General features: G+C 42.4%; 1 protein-coding gene across 2 annotated transcripts in view; it reads right to left on the minus strand.

The window, feature by feature from the left end:
• sgta (small glutamine rich tetratricopeptide repeat co-chaperone alpha) overlaps nucleotides 1-16,761 on the minus strand; it is a 55,143-nt gene extending 38,382 nt beyond the window's left edge. For both annotated transcript variants that reach the window (XM_062452695.1, XM_062452694.1), the window contains exon 1: nucleotides 16,631-16,761. The gene's annotated coding sequence lies outside the window, so the exon portion shown is untranslated. The remainder of the gene's footprint in view (nucleotides 1-16,630) is intronic.
• Between the last annotated feature and the right edge of the window lie 427 nt (nucleotides 16,762-17,188).

The following is a 17,188-nucleotide window of genomic DNA, read 5'->3' on the forward strand; positions in this document are numbered from 1 at the left end:
ATGGAATCGGGAATATGATGCTAATATTACACAAATGTAGCAATAGTTATCCAACTATGGCTAGTTATGTAGCTTTGGGCCCCGCAAGGCAGTATAAGCCGCACTGGAGTACAAGCCGCACTTTATAAGCAAACAATGTTACCGTTGCGTGGCCCAATGCTGACAAATGATCACTTAAACGTTCATGCTATGGCTGCGGACAGCTTGGATAGCGATCTAACTAGACAACATTCCCAATCAGGGTGAACACTCAAATTATCTCAACTATAGACCATAGCATTACACATATCAAAACAGAACGAACACAACAATAGAACTCCAAACAATGCTTATTTAACTAAGCTAATGCCCTTAATTTAGTAGCTTTTCAGCTTGCCGCAGGGCATTCTGGGTACCAAGAGCAATGCATGAGTATAGGCGATCTTACAGCATTGTGTAACACACTTCGGTTGTGGATAGTATGTCCAGAAATAAGTCACTCATTTAATGGCAGAATCCATTGTTATGTCTACAAAATTATTTAGATATATTATAAGTTTAGCTAGCTTGCAAATCCTGAGGATAGCCTACTGTAGCAGACCTTTCTATGTGGTAACGGACATGGGTGTTTTGTCCCCCGGGAGTTGCCGTAGGCTTGATGCTGAAAGCATTATGTGAAATCAGTGAGGGCTGTTCGAATGGCGATGTCAAGAAGAGTAGTGGTAAAATACAAGTTATGAAAAGAGACCGCGTCCGTGTCTTATTGTCCACACTATCATATACAATTATATCTAAAACAAACTTACAAAGAGCTCGGTTAGACTACCAAAGTTGAATTAGTAATGTTGTTAGCGATGCTAGCTAGCCTAGCCTATAACATTTCACTGGGTTTGCAGCTGTTTGATTAACTGAAATTATTATGAAATGTTATGTTCTTTAGTCTTTTAGTCATTTAACAGACGCTCTTATCCAGAGCGACTTACAGTAAGTACAGGGACATTCTCCCCGAGGCAAGTAGGGTGAAGTGCCCTGTCCCAAGGACACAACGTCATTTGGCACAGCCGGGAATCGAACTGGCAACCTTCTGATTACTAGCCCGCTTCCCTCACCGCTCAGCCACCTGACTCCCTAGTTCTACTAGCCATTCTACTAGCCATTTGCCTAGCAAGCCATTTAGCAAGTCACTGTATTTCCAAGCCCTGATAGTGTAACTGAGAGAACAGTAAATAATTCCTCTTTCAAGTAATAAGCCCCCGTTCAAGTGTTGAGCATAAAATTAGCTGCACGGTCAGTAGATATCTTGAGAGAAGCCACTTTTTTGTTCTAAAACCGGACTATAAGCCGCTTCGAAATATAAGCCGCACAAGCACAAGAAAAATTTAAAATCGGAGTACAAGCCGCTGCTTATTTTCCGTAAAATACGGTACACCAAAATCCCAGACCTAGTACAGATGCAAATTGAGCGGAAGTACGTAGGAGGGCAGAGCCAAGCTAACATTTACCGCCCCCTGGAAATCCTAAGGGAAACACTGCCTACTGTTGCAATCATATTTAAAGTAAATAGTTTAAATAGAAATGCATGTGTTTTTTCTATTTCTTATACTCCTGCTAGGTTCAGGTTATACAATGTTATAGACCCTTGATAATAAGGAAAGTTCACATAGTTAATTGTAGTAGTTTTCATTTAATTAGCAGAACTAAACTGTAGTTGCAAACAAACCTATTTTTCTAGCCTGGGCTGCATTTCCCGAAAGCAACATAAGTTGCTTGTAGAATCCATCGTACTATGGATCTTAGTTTTACGGACCGTTTCCCGAAGCCATCGTAGCTGAAGAGGCTCTTGAAAATGCTTGTAGATTAACGAGAGCTTCAGATCAGTCGTAGATCGTTAAGTGCATCTTAAGCAGAGAGACTCAGTGGAGACACCAGTAGGCCGACCCTAAAAACAAGGCTACATGGATGCGAAATTAATCTTTATATCTTTATGATTTCCTATTACCGGGGGTGCGTGAGGTAAACTGAGCCGTAAGAGGGGGGGGGGTAATATTCTGAGATTAAAGTCGTACATTTTGCAAAAAAAGTCAGAATTATAATTTTGAAATAGGATTCAGCAATAAGGAAATAGACTAGGCCTACTCCTAATTTTAGCCCAGAATCACCAGATTGTAATAAGCATTCAGACTTTCAAAAGACATTGCCGTGATTTGGGCCTATTCAGAAGGGAACATCATACTTATTTGGATGAGGTGATAGCTTTTGTGTGCATCAGGAACTACAATGCAATGGACAGATGCAAGGATATCGCTGGTTAAATCTACGGGCAATTCAAATTCGATTTGTGGTTCAACAGGACACAATACGACAAATCCTCAAATTAATCCTCGAGGTGGATCAGCTTAGAAGAGCGCAGCGTCTTGGCTGTGTCCTGTTGAACCACGAACCTATTGAAAAGTATAATTTGATCAGGCATCCATTACTGCAGGCTTTAAACATGACAAGCGGCGTCTGTGATGTGATGAGGTTGACCATGCAAAGTGAAGCGATGAGGTTCCTTGAAAGAAAATAAAATCCATATTTTCGACTTTATAATGTCGAAGAATCTCTGAGTTTTTTTCTCGCAAATTTGTGACGTTATAAACTCGGAGGTAAAAATTCACATGCCAAAGTTTTATTGAGCAATACAATTTCACATTACAATTTGTAAATTACTCATGATTTAATTTAATTTTACAAGCACGTCTGTGTCACAATAGCCCCGCCATGTTCATATTAGGCGCTAAGTGATCATTCATTCATTTATTTTTTCACTTACTACATTCATCAAAATGGACACCTGGTTAAAAACGGTCACTTTAAAGAAATCAAGGGACAGTAGGAGTGAGACATCGGCATCTTTAGCAATTAAAAATGTGAAGTATAACCAGAGTAAGGTGTTGGGGGGTGCTTGACAGGTGTCAAACACCTGGGCGCGTGGGGTGCGTGCTGCAAAAATGTGATCTCTGCAAATCATGTGATCTATTTTTAACCACCTACGATATAAATTAGGGCTGGGCGGTATGACTGTATATACCGTGCGACGGTAGAAATGTGTCTACCGGGAGAGATTTGGCTATACCGTTTCAACCACGGTATACTTTTACACTAGGGCTGCACGATTAATCAAATTTTAATCACAATCACGATTTCGTTTTCCCACGATCAAATTCGCGTGATCGAGCAATATTTAAAATGCGTCATTCTGTTCATAGAACACTCCGTATCAAAGTTGTTGTTAATTTTTTTTTGTAAAGCCAATCTAGCGCTCCGTAAAACAATAGGTGCGTTCGACATTGACTGGCTGCATGAAACGACCAGCTAGAGTTGCTGCTTGCAGTTGGGGAGGAGTTATAAACGGCTCCGTAAAGTCGAAAATTTTGTCATGTATTGGGCTATGTTAAACTCTTTCTACAACCTGCAGGCAGCCGGCTGCGGCGCTGCATTAAGTCGAATACACCTACTGTCAGATCACGTGCCTACATGAGCCAGTCGGTCAGACGGTCACAACAGAGTAACGTGAGAAAAATTCCACAACAGAGAGTAGTCGGTCATAAGGCTATAAACTATCATAACAAAGAAAACAAAATAATGTCTAACGAGAATTGGATCGTCATCCGTTGTGTGGCATTTTGGGTTCAAGGCAAGTGACACAAAACAAGAACAGGTCATATGCAAAGTGACGTAAAGTTGCCACTCAAACAAACACTATAACGTTCTAGATGAATGTATGAGGGCCAAGAAATGCGTTGCAAAGACTAATCTAAACACAATATCAACTCAGGCATCCATCGAAGCGAGCCTCTTTAGCGCATCACCATACCCATCCACCTCCCAAAGACACAGTGAAATAACGAATGCAGTCGCATTTCATTTGGCCAAAGACATGTGCCCAATAAACACGGTGACAAACGAAGGTTTCAAACTCTTGATAAACGATACGTGATCCCCTCGCGCAATTATTTTTCCAACCTGCGATGTAAAACGCAGAGGGGAAATAAAGAGTGAATCTTTCTAAAAACCTGTAAACTAGTATTTTCTGCATAGTTCTGAAACATTCTCATTTGGTTACATTCTGTTATGGGAATATTTGTTTTTATTGATTTTATATTTTGAGTTTTATTCACATCCATTATGCAGGTACAATGCATTGAGACAATAACATTTGTTTAGCTTAAAATCAACAAATAATCGTGATAATTAATCGTGATCTCAATATTGATCCAAATAATCGTGATTATAATTTCGGCCATAATCGTGCAGCCCTATTTTACACTATATTTTTGTATTACACGTGTCAATTAAATGTCTGGTTGTTGTATTGTATATAAGCCATCATATAAATCGCATTCTTGCGATATTTAGAATTGTAGTTTAACTTTTATTTGATTTGCTATTGTCGTTTGACCTTGAAGCACATTTGCGTTGGTCTGACGGAACGGAGTGTATTTTGTCTAAGCGGACCACATGCCGATGCTAAATAATTATATATTTGATGACCCATTCTGCAGGTAACCAATTGCTGTAAAATTACACTGGTGGCGTTGCTAGAATTCTTGATCAAGGATGACTAGTGAAGGCTAACTACTTACTGAGAGTGAGGTCATGCCGGGAAATATCAAACTGAGGCTTTAACATATCGACCGAGTTTTAACGAGGTTGATATGCCGAAACCGAAGTTAGATATGGATAGTAAAACTCAAACTGATCGCTTTCGCTCATTTTTAAATTTTCGTCGGAGTGCATTACGGATCCGTATTGAGCTGTGAGTAGGTCACCACGCGGATGGCATGACTGCGATCGGAACGCTCGTACTCGTAACTTTTTGAGTCTTTTGTTTTTACCTCAAGTGTTGTCTCATGTCAGGCAGTTGTTTTTGTTTGTAATAAATAATCGAGTGTGATGATGAAGTATGGTATGGTTATTTTGTACCATTCCTTAATTGAATTTACAGAACAATTACTATACCGTGATATATACCATAACCGTGATATAAAATGACTCATACCGTGATAGAAGATTTTGACCATATCGCCCACCCCTAATATGAAAAACAATCATAATATTTATTATTTAGTATATGTACGTTTTCTGTACCGACAGTAGGGGTGGAACGGTACGCTGAAGTCACGGTTCGGTTCATACCGCGGTTCAGACATCACGGTTCGGTACAACGGAGGGAAAAGCAAAACAAACCAGGTTCCTCTATGAGTGAATACAGCGCATTGAAGATGACATGTAAATTCCGATTGCGTAAGTAATTATTTTGGCCCTATTTGTATCTAATGGCCTGTTCAGCACTGTAGGGAGAAGTTGGAAAAAAATTTTTTGTCTTGTTTCAGTGATTGGCACACCTGGGTGATGGCGTCGGATATTTTTTGTCATTTAGCACACGCCAAATGCGTTATATGCGTTAGCATGTTAGATGTATTTCCACTCACATACCCCATAACCAGTGACGTGCGGTGATGTCAGTAAGAGGCTAGGCACTTGAATGGGAAAATGTGTCCAAACTTTTGACTGGTACTGTACATGTTGAACAATACAGGATCGAAATGCGCAAGTGAGTTTTTCGCTTGTCGTCCGCAGTGAACGGACAGTAAAAGCACTGCTTATTCTACAATGTTTTTTGTATTTGATTATGCGTAACTGCTACATTCATCATCGTAACGTCTAAACAATTGGAATAACACACATATTGCATATATTATTCAAAAAAATAAACAGTAAAAATACAAATACAAGTTTATTAAATAAAATGATTTAATAAAAATGTTTACGTTTGAATTTTGGCAGGGTAGGCAGTGCCTACCTTGCCTACCCAGACTGCACGTCACTGCCCACAACTGCTGAACAACGCCGACACAGTGCTTGTCTTATCCACCACTCTCTCGCCTGCACTACTGTAACTGAATGGGAAACCGAAGTTTTCACAAACTTGCAATCTTAAAAAGGCCGGCGGATCCTCTATCTCTCGTGGGTCCACCACTCACCATACTCGTCCTTAGTGCTGCTAGCTAGCCTATCTCTGACTCACGGCGGCGCCAATCAGAGCTTCAGAGCTACAGATTAGATGTCCCTAAAGAACACGAGTATCTAACAGTAGTTCCGCATTACATTAATTAATTTGCACGCAAGTTTAATTTATTTTTATACTGTGTATTCTCTGTGTAATTCCATGCACTGAACTGTGACACCCGTACCGTACGGTTCGGTACGAATACATGTACCGTTCCACCCCTAACCGACAGTAAATAACAATTCTTGCGTACCATGATTACTCAATTATTTTGGTTAAAGGGGTGATTGACTGGGTTCCTTAAGGTCTCCGAATGGGGTATGTAACATTGGTTGGCCTGAAAATGGCCCGGGTGCTGTTCTATGAGCCCTGATGCATCCTGTGAAATCTCCCTATGAAAAAACAAGAGGTTTTCTAATTTTATGGTGTGCTCATGAATATATTCTATTCTATATGAATATATATAGATGAGCTGCGCGCTGATTGGTTGTTCTACAATGAGCGAAGCTGCGGAACAAAGACGCAACACGGCCAACAGCACTCACTGAAACATCAAAGGTGGAGACTTGAAATAAAAACGTACAAATAAATCTATTGCGTCTACACAACACTGTTTTAAACAGATTGACTAGATACCATTTGAAATGATAACGTTAGTTGTTTCCACTTCTGTTGTCGAAGCAAACGGGATCGACTTAGGTGGGTAACGTTAGCACTACAGCTTAGCAAACAAACTATCGTGATTCAACTCAGCTTCAGTTAGCTATAGCTATCTTGCTGAAAAATAGATCTGGACAAACATGCATCTTGAATTGTAGATTTAAATGACAACACAGGTTATTTATTTGAATGAAACACAGCCAGGAACATGAAATAACGTTAGCCCCATTGCCAATAAACTAAATCATCACATATTCTACCGATACTAGATACAGGCAGGATACGTTAGCATTGCTAATAACTGTTAACGACATCATACTACAGTTTGCGGTTGTGATGAACATAAGGTCGGAACAGCACCTCTTTTCAGTAACAGCGTCATAGCAAATCCTGCTTTACATTGTCCCAGGTTTTCAAACTGTCCTCTGTGAAATGGTTCGAGCAAATGTGTAATTTAGGGTCAAACTGCACAGGGATCTTCTCATAGACAAACATCACAGCCTGTCGAGTATTTGGTTCCTTAGGAAGACTGAAAAGTGTCAGCATTCCCTGTACAGCCTGGAACACTGCATTTACGATGGTCCATTTTCAATATCCTTAAAAAAACTTCCAAACTTTCTCCTTTGTAATTCCCGTGGAAGTACACAGAGCAGCGCGCAGCTAAACTAGTGTCTGAGATCCTGGGCCAGAACACCAGAGGGCTGGTCTGTATGTAAATGATGGGGCGTGACAAAGGTGATGCTACATTTGTGACGTCACAAATTCTGCTTTTTCGAAACCGATTGTTTTACAGCTGCAGTTTCAAGTTGTGAGATTTAGATAGGAAAGAGGTGTCACTGGGCCTCATTCACCAAATGTTCTTAAGAACAAATTTGCTCTTAAACCCCACTTACGCATTTTTCACAAAGATTCTGGCATTCACCAATGTTGTCTTATTTGGGATTTGTTCTTAGGTATGAACAGAATGTACACACACCCAAGAGCACTCTTACACACAATTGAGCTGACATGTTAGCGCAAAATAAGTAGTTATACCGTTTTTGTCCGTTCTAATTTAAAATTGAATATTTTGTCTCCTTTATATTCTTGCAACTAATATTTCTTTACCACGTCGTTTTGACATTTCTCTGAGTGTGCACACGGCCCTGCCATATCATGCCCTTTTATGGGAATTAACGGGGCGTTTACCTATGCTAAATAGGAGCAACGGGGCACAAGCTTTCAACTTACGAAATATTGGGATTCATCATTCTAAGAACACACCTGGGAACAATTCTGCTGTTTAAGAACACGTCATGAATCACACAGATTTCTCTTAGGAACTTAAGAACAAATTTAAGAAATAACTTAGGAAGATATTGGTGAATGATGCCCACTGGACTTTGAGGTTCACTTTATGTCCATTTTACCCACCGAACTTTCGTTATTCAACTATGACAAGGTAAAATCGGTTTTGCAATCAATGACCCCTTTAAAGTTTATTGAACAAAAGTCTTGAAGTTGCAATCACATTTTCGCATCCAGGAACCGTATTAAGAGACACGTACAAGGGTTCTTCTTACAAGCATGTTCTGGAAATGCACGTAAGAAATAACGATGGTTTGTCATTTTGCTTGTAGAGAACCCTCGTAATAGCTAAGATCCATCGTTATCGGGAAACGCAGCCCAGCAACGATCGAGCAAAATAACGAAACCATCGATATTTCTTACGTGCGTTTCCAAAACAACGTGTCTAATCTATGCAATTTCAAGAGCTACGAATTTTCAAGAGACACTTTAGCTACGGTGTCTTTGGGAACGGCCCGTAAAACTAAGATTCGTCGTACGATGGATTCTACGATCAATTTAGGCTTACGACGCTTTCGGGAAACGCAGCCCTGGCTAGTTGGACAATAGCGCTAACTGGCAGAAATTAGTTTGTTGAGGGAAAAGGAGCCAACTTGGCTTAGAAGTAAAACCAACAACAAACTTTCTATGTGTATGAGTGTATGAGCAAAGTGTATGAGTCTGGATTTGAAAAAGTTGAGAACTGTAAACTTTTGTGTCACTGGGGCTGGCAGCCAATCAACGGACCCCAAATAGAAACACGTGATGTCCATATTCTTGCCGTCTCAACGTTTTGGTGCTAATACATTTGTGTATGATTACCTAGATTTTAAAACAAAAACATAGCTGGCTGGTGTCAACTTAGCCATCACCACACTTTTGTCTTTTTGTAAAACAGACAATGCAAACAATGACGCCAATAGATAAATGTAACTAGCTAGCTGAACGTAGCTTCCAACTTTTATTTCATACTAGCACAGCATGAAATCCCTAGCCTGGCTCTGCCCTCCTACGTACTTCCGCTCAATTTTCATTTTGCTTCTGTACTAGGTCTGGGATTTTGGTGTATTAGTCGGTTTTCAGAAACAATTTTATCCAATCAGGGAGTGGCTGAGAACGATGACGTTGATGTTGTGCACTAGTTGGGTGTGCTTTGCCTTCGGCAAGGGCACAACCTTTGTTCTCTCACATATATATTTATTTTTATTATTATTATTATTATTTATTCCCCCCTAAGTCTCAGTCAATATTTGGACTACATAGACAACCTAGGTGTCAAAAGTTTTGTCTTGGTAGCGATTGAGTTGCTTGTATTTTTATTTACGTTCCGTTGCATGGTTTAAGTAGAAATTGTTTTTTGTGCCAAAAAGTGCCTTCTGTCAACGAAGGGTACTCAGTGCTAGCCTACGTCACTATGTCAGCACACGTTAGCAACGACGCATGGATACAACGTGATAGACGTTCTAGCACGCAAGTTGGAGCTTGGATTATGAGTGAAAAATGCCAACTCCCAAAATTACCAACCATTGGGCTTAGTTGAGAAAACAATTTCGAGTGGAACTGCCATCTCGGATTTTTGATTTAGGTCGTGAAAGTCTTTGTAATTTGAGCGAGTGCGGGTCGCCCGTGAGACTGCCTAGGCGGCAGCCATGCAAGCGTCATAGTAGTCTAGTATTTTCGTAATTTTATAGTTCGGTCAATTCTACACCAAAAAACAGAAGGAGGGCAATGATATGACGATATGACTATTGTGAAGACAGCCAGATGGTGAGATTTTAATGTAGGTTGCTGTAAAACTTTGGTTTGCTACGTGAGAGCCCTGTCAGCCTCCGTTGACGATTGCGTCAGCTGTTGTCGATCTCTGATGAGTATTTTCTTAATTTCGTACCAGGGTCAATTCTACATCAAAAATCAGAAGGAGGGCAGTGTTTTAAAGATATGGCGATTGCGAAGACAGCCAGCGGGTCAGCATATTTTGTGATTTGTGTAAAACTTGGAATTTGAGTGACACCGCGGCTTGTTTTGACGTTAGCCTCAGTCAGACTCGGCTCGCCCACTGGCAGTGTAGTACTGTCTTCAAAGACACAGCTAAACTTTGTCAAAAGAAACGTTCTCATTTCCGGCGCTTTCAAACAATCAGTGAAATGTGGAGCAACAGCAGCTAGCTTGCCTCTAGCAAACTTATTTTGAATTAGCCATTTCCCCCTACATTAATGTCAAACTTATTTAAGTTTTGGGGGGCATATTTTCAGTTAGCAGACGGTACTGTTTGAATCGCGATTCCATCTGAAATATACTGCCAGTGACAACGTTGTTACAGTAGCTTGTTTCAAAGGGGGTTCGCAGCTGTTTCAAAGGGTGTTCTTAATGAAATATGCAATATGAGTAGGCTAAATGCTTGAAAATATCACTAGAAGGGAACAACTTAGAGGACGGACCCACCTGCAACCGACGCAAGCAAGCACACCCTATAATTTCCCCAGAAATTGTACCCTCTCTAGTTTGAGTTGTAGTTCCGTAATGGCGGCGGAGAAAGATGCGAGCGAAGCTATTCGGTCGGTTGTGGCAACGCTGCCGAATATCCATAAGTTAAAGCCGGAGCAAGAACAATCCTTGCTGAGTTTTGTTGGTGGCCATGAAGTTGTGGCCCTCCTCCCCACGGGGTTCGGGAAAAGTTTGATTTTCCAGCTAGGGCAGCTAGCTCCGTTACAGTAGTGGTGAAGGGGTTGGCTAAGGCGAATGCTAGCAATTAATTATGGCAGATCAGAGTGGCTCTGGGCAGATCCAATAGTTTTAAACTTCAAGGAAGTTAACGCTTGTCAATGGAGCGATCCCAGACCCTCTGTACAAATGAAATGTACGAGGGTCTGTTTAGGACCAGCTATAAAATCCCCACACCGCTGCTGGTGTGAATGCCCTTAATGTTGCAGCACTTCCAGTAGCCAGTGCTACTAGTGTGGGTACTGACGGAAAACACTATCTTGTAACAAGCGTTGCTCTCTGTGGATTTCTGTCAATTGGAACTGCAATTCGGCATTGCAACATTTGGTGGCACTGTATCAATTTAGAAGAAAGGCTTATAGAATTATACAATTTATAGACCCCTCCCTGAGTCCCCACCTTACCGCGGTGGAGGGGTTTGCGTGTCCTAATGATCCTGGAAGCTATGTTGTCGGGGGCTTTATGCCCCTGGTAGGGTCACCCAGGGTAAACAGGTTTCAGGTGAAAGACCAGACAAAGCATGGCTCAAAAACCCACCATGAAGAAAAAGAACAATGGTTCCCAGTTGCCCCTGCCCGGAAGCGGGTCACCGGGGCCCCCCCCTGGAGCCAGGCCCAGGGGTGGGGCTCGATGGGGAGCACCTGGTGGCCGGGCCTTTCCCCATGGGGCCCGGACGAGCTCAGCCCGAAGAAGCAACGTGGGACCCCCTTCCAGTGGGCTCACCACCTACAGGAGGGGTCACGGGGGTTGGGTGCAGTGTGAGACGGGCGGCGGCCGAAGGCGGGGGCCTTGGCGGTCCGATCCTTGGCTGCAGAAGCTAGCTCTAGGGACGTGGAACGTCACCTCGCTGGCGGGAAAGGAGCCTGAGCTGGTGCGCGTTGTAGAGAGGTTCCGGCTAGATATAGTCGGCTTCGCCTCGACGCATAGCATCGTCTCCGGAACCAGTCTCCTTGAGAGGGGCTGGACTCTTTTCCACTCTGGAGTTGCCCTTGGTGAGAGGCATCGAGCTGGGGTGGGAATACTTGTTTCCCCTCGGTTCGGCGCCTGCACGTTGGGGTTCACTCCGGTGGACGAGAGGGTAGCCTCCCTCCGCCTTCGGGTGGGGGGACGGGTCCTCACTGTTGTTTGTGCTTACGCACCAAATGGCAGCTCAGAGTACCCACCCCTTTTGGAGTCTCTGGGGGGGGGGGGGTCGCTGGAAAGCGCTCCTCCGTGAGATGCCCTCGTCCTCCTGGGGGACTTCAATGCTCGTGTGGGCAACGACAGTGAGACGTGGAGGGGCGTGATTGGGAGGAACGGCCCCCCCAATCTGAACCCGAGCGGTGTTTTGTTGTTGGACTTCTGTGCTAGACACGGCTTGTCCATAACTAACACCATGTTCAAGCATAAGGGTGTCCATATGTGCACTTGGCACCAGGACACCCGAGGTCTCAGTTCGATGATCGACTTTGTAGTCGTGTCGTCGGACCTGAGGCCGAATGTCTTGGACACTCGGGTGAGGAGAGGGGCGGAGCTGTCAACTGATCACCATCTGGTGGTGAGTTGGCTACGATGGTGGGGGAGGACGCCGGTCAGGCCTGGCAGGCCCAAACTTAATGTGAGGGTCTGCTGGGAACGGCTGGCAGAATCCCCTGTCAGAAGGAGCTTCAACTCCCACCTCCGGGAGACCTTCGATCATGTCTCGGTATTCTGTCCATAACTTATATGGACAGAATTTCTAGGCGCAGCCAGGGCATTGAGGGGGTCCGGTTTGGTGACCTCAGGATTGGGTTGCTGCTTTTTGCGGATGATGTGGTCCTGATGGCTTCATCGGGCCGTGACTTTCAGCTCTCACTGGAGCGATTCGCAACCGAATGCGAAGCGGCTGGGATGGGAATCAGCACCTCCAAATCTGAGGCCATGGTTATCGACCGGAAAAGGGTGGAGTGCAATCTCCGGGTCGGGGAGGAGATCTTGACCCAAGCGGACGAGTTCAAGTATCTCGGGGTCTTGTTCACGAGTGAGGGAAGAATGGAGCGCGAGATCGACAGGCGGATCGGTGCGGCGTCCGCAGTGATGCGTGCTCTGCGTCGGTTTGTCGTGGTGAAGAAGGAGCTGAGCCAAAAAGCAAAGCTCTATTTACCAGTCGATCTACGTTCCAACCCTCACCTATGGTCACGAACTGTGGGTAGTGACCGAAAAAACGAGATTGCGAATACAAGCGGCCGAAATGAGTTTTCTCCGCAGGATGTCCGGGCTCTCCCTTAGAGATAGGGTGAGAAGCTTGGTCATCCGGGAGGGGCTCAGAGTAGAACCGCTGCTCCTCCACGTCGAGAGGAGCCAGTTGAGGCGGCTCGGGCATCTGATCAGGATGCCTCCTGGGCACGTCCCACTGGGAAGAGGCGACGACAATTTATAGAATAAACTGCCAAATGGGAAGAAAAGAGCAGTGATTTTTAACAAGGGATTTCCACCAAGAGCATCTTTTATCCCTCCTGTAGGAATTTGTCAGAATCAGAAAGGGTTTTAATTGCCATGAAAGTTTGCACAGACAAGTAATTTATAGTGCTGTCAAACGATTAAAATATTTAAGTGCGATTAATCGCATTAATGGCATAGTTAACTTGCGATTAATCGCAATTAATCGCACATTTTTATCTATTCTAAATGTCCCTTGATTTCTTTTTGTCCAATTATTTTTTCTCATTTTAATGCTCTTATCAACATGGAAAAGTGGATCGGATTGCTTGGTACAAATGTTTTTTTTAGATTGAAAACAACATCAATCGCCTAGCTTTGACGAGGGGGCGGAGAACTCGCATCAGCTGTGTGCTTGGCCATCAAGTGGTATTTCAGACTGGACGTGCTGCGATGATAGCTCAGTTCACAATGACAAAACACACAGATCACTTTGGTCTTGTCAATGAATTTGGCAACTTTTTAAAAGTAAACTTTCCATTCAGAATCTTATTGGCATCCATTTCGGCATCTCGCGCTCGCCATCCACTCAAAACGTAACGTTAGCCTACTACTCTCCGGCTCGCAAGCCCAAACAAGTGAGTGCGGCGTGCCTGTTGTTTTGTTTCCGGTCTAGCTAGATGTGTGGTGTTGTAGTTTTTCTAACGTCAGTAGTTGTTGCAACAGCATGTGAAAAAAACTACAACGTTTGCTAGGCCAAAAAGAATGTTATCGCGCGATAAAATTTATGCCGTTATAATGGGTTTGCGTTAACGCCGTTAATAACTCGTTTAACTGACAGCACTAATATGAGAAAATTTAGGGCCTATACTATTATGTACATTTGGTCTAGTAATTTAGTTTGGCAGGAAGGTCAATACATTAAACATATAGGAATCTTAAAACTTCAAGCGGCGCCCTGATATTTTGTAGCTGTTCAACAGGTTAAATATGGTTTATTTTGCATCCAAGCACATCCTATATCTTAAGGTTTCCTAAATGAACACTACATCCCATCAGTGATTACATATTTGTTTTACAGCTTAGTTTAGTTAGCAATGCTGGTGAGCTAGATAGCTAACCCCCCCCCCCCCCCAAAGCAGCATACCTAGCTAGTAAACAAGGTACCTTGTTACAAAAGATGAGGTTACAAGCCTTATCCTTCAACAAAGTGTCTATTTTGTGGGTTGGAAGCGGTAAGTACCTCATCCTAGCCACATCCATTGGTGAAATAAATGAGACAAAACTTTCAATAAACCATGGACCAAGCAGTGTTTCCCCTACCATGACAAAATGTATATATTTAGGCCAAAAACACAAACACGCAAGATAAAGCTGTTTTCATACATACAGGCAATTCGCTTTTTGCTCGTCGCCTCAAAAGCTCAATTCATTTGCAACTAAAGTTTGTGCAACGTTGCCTGTGTTATTGACACCTGATTGCCTGTCAATGAGTACACTAGATCCACTGGCAGCGATTACATTCGTGTGAATTTGCCTATTCACTCCTCACGAGCTGCTCCATGTGGTGCTGGGAATTCACTATATGCACGCATTACTTCCGCATATTGCATAAGCCAGGTCAAAAACTTGGGTAGCAAGCAGTTCTCACACAAAAAGTTCTTTTTACGAGGAGTTTACGTGATCTTCCCAAACTGACAACTAACGATGTACATAGGATTCTACGTTGCTGCCCTTCAAGCAAGAGGGAAAATTGGTTAAAATTGTAAGTTTCAAGCTACATCGAAAATTACAAAAGGCAAGGTTTATCTAACTCACACAGTAATGGATTTGAGCAGTAACATTAGCTAGGCTAGCAAGTTAACGATTTTCAGCTACATTATAATTTACTCAATAATCTGATTGTAAGCATGATTTCTAGTCATCAATGTTAACAGATACATAAGTGGTCTGTCATGTTCTCTATGGATAATGTAATGTAACATGTCTTTCTCAGTTTCAGCAAAAATCTGGAAACGGCAGAGATCTCCGTGAGGGCAACCTGTTATCAGTCAATGAAAATAAGGTAGAAGCCTCACAATCTGAGTGTAGGGTTAAGAGAGCAATAGATAAGGCTTATCATAACCTGTTATCATTTAAAAAAATCCCAGAAATAAGAATCAGTGTCGTGTGCATATAGCCAATGGCATTTACTTCCTTGCATATACTCAGAGTAGCCTATACTGTGCTAGCTGTGTTATGCTAGCTAGTTTCGTTGCAACATACTGATGTTGCTCGTCCACAAATGCCCTAATAAACACATAGAACAGGATTCTCTTATCTTGCTAGGCTACCTGTTCACGCTGCCAGGTATCTCACACTGCCTTGTGGGGCCTGTCACGTGAATTCCTTAAAAAAATTAATGGGAGGCTACATTTATGTCTACCACCCACCCTGAAAAAAATCTTTGGGGAAACATTGAACAAGATATCACATTTATTTTAAGAAGCCTAACCTTAACCAAAAATATCAACCTAAAAAGCAATTTCAAATGTAAAAAAATATATAGGATAATAGAAACGTATGAGTTTTAATTGATTTGTATTCTTTACATTTAGTGGAAAAATATATAATCTTGATTCAAACCAAATCATTTTAATTAGTCCCAAATCTCACTCCCCAAAAATTCCTTAATGTAATGGTTTGATGTATTTTACATACACGAAACATACATGATTTACTAAATGATTGGCTATGACAATTTACATAATCATGGGGTAAGCTAAGCCTTTGATATGGCCTAACTTACCTTTTAAAATGCATGATAATAATTTGTGTTACTGTACTTTTCGTCCTGTTGAGCAGTCTGGGTACTGGACTGCTTGAATCCCGTTATTCTAGTTATAAGATATACATACAGTGATTTCCTGACTTGATATAATAAACCTTACGTTAGCATGGTGGAAGACAACCGAACGTAATGACGCGTTAGCAGACTAGAGTTAGATAGCTTCAGAATATTCATCAAATATCTGTGGATATGGCTGTGCGCAATGTTATATTACTACACTAGCGTGCTTATTAGTTTGAAATCCGACTCCAATAATGTTTTTGTAAGTAAGCGAGTTAACGACAGTAGACCAACACAGAGGCTTCCGCAGCTAACAAAGCTAGCTCGCTACATAGAGGAGGTCAAACTTGAGCAAATTCACGATAACTGGAGTATGGTAGCACTACTCGCCCAACAGGCTAACCAATACTACAGACTACATTGAATACTACTTAGTGAACAAAATAAGCGTAAGATACGTTGTCAAACTAAGCTGGTTAACCTAACTAGCTAGTGGAGTAGCTAGGAGCTAATTTGCTAGCTTGAGTAGTTTTGACTAATATGGCACTAAGATACATTTCCACTAAATTTCGCTAACACCGACAGTGAAATTTATAAAACACAGCTATTGGAAAAATACAGCAGATTATAAACATTACAAATAAAGTGGAATAATTCCTATTTACCAGTTAGCCAGCTACAAATATTCCAGAAATTACTCGGTACAGACAGTAGTAGACTAGTACGGCGTGGAGTTAGGCTTCAGCTTCTAAAAGAGTCGTGTGTATCCGTCGCATAACTACAACGTCATAGTAACTGCGTAAGTCAGAGCCAGAGCCATAGAAAAAGAGAGTTGCGACACGCTTTGATCTCGCCGACACGTGATCACGTGGTTCATGTAGCTCGCTGTAGTTCCAAAAACCCCCACTGCTGTCAACCGGTTTGAATGGTTTTCAATGAAGCTGGCCAACGGAAGTCGCTTTCTCAGGCAAATGATGAATGAAACAGGCTTGGTTAAAGAAATCCGATATTCTGGATATCTTCAGCAGACTCGTATCTACAAAAGGCAGTCCTCCCTGACGTGTTTGGTGTAGAATGGAGTGAAATACAACATTGTGAACACTCACTGACAGTGAAACACAGGAAAAAAGCTAGCTTTTTTGTCACGTTGTTCCGGTAGCTCGCTGTAGTTAAACAAAAACCCCACTGCTGTCAACCTGTTCGAATGGTTTTCGGCGGGACAG

The sequence above is a fragment of the Osmerus eperlanus genome, chromosome 26, assembly GCF_963692335.1.
Source record: "Osmerus eperlanus chromosome 26, fOsmEpe2.1, whole genome shotgun sequence".
Lineage (NCBI taxonomy): Eukaryota > Metazoa > Chordata > Actinopteri > Osmeriformes > Osmeridae > Osmerus > Osmerus eperlanus.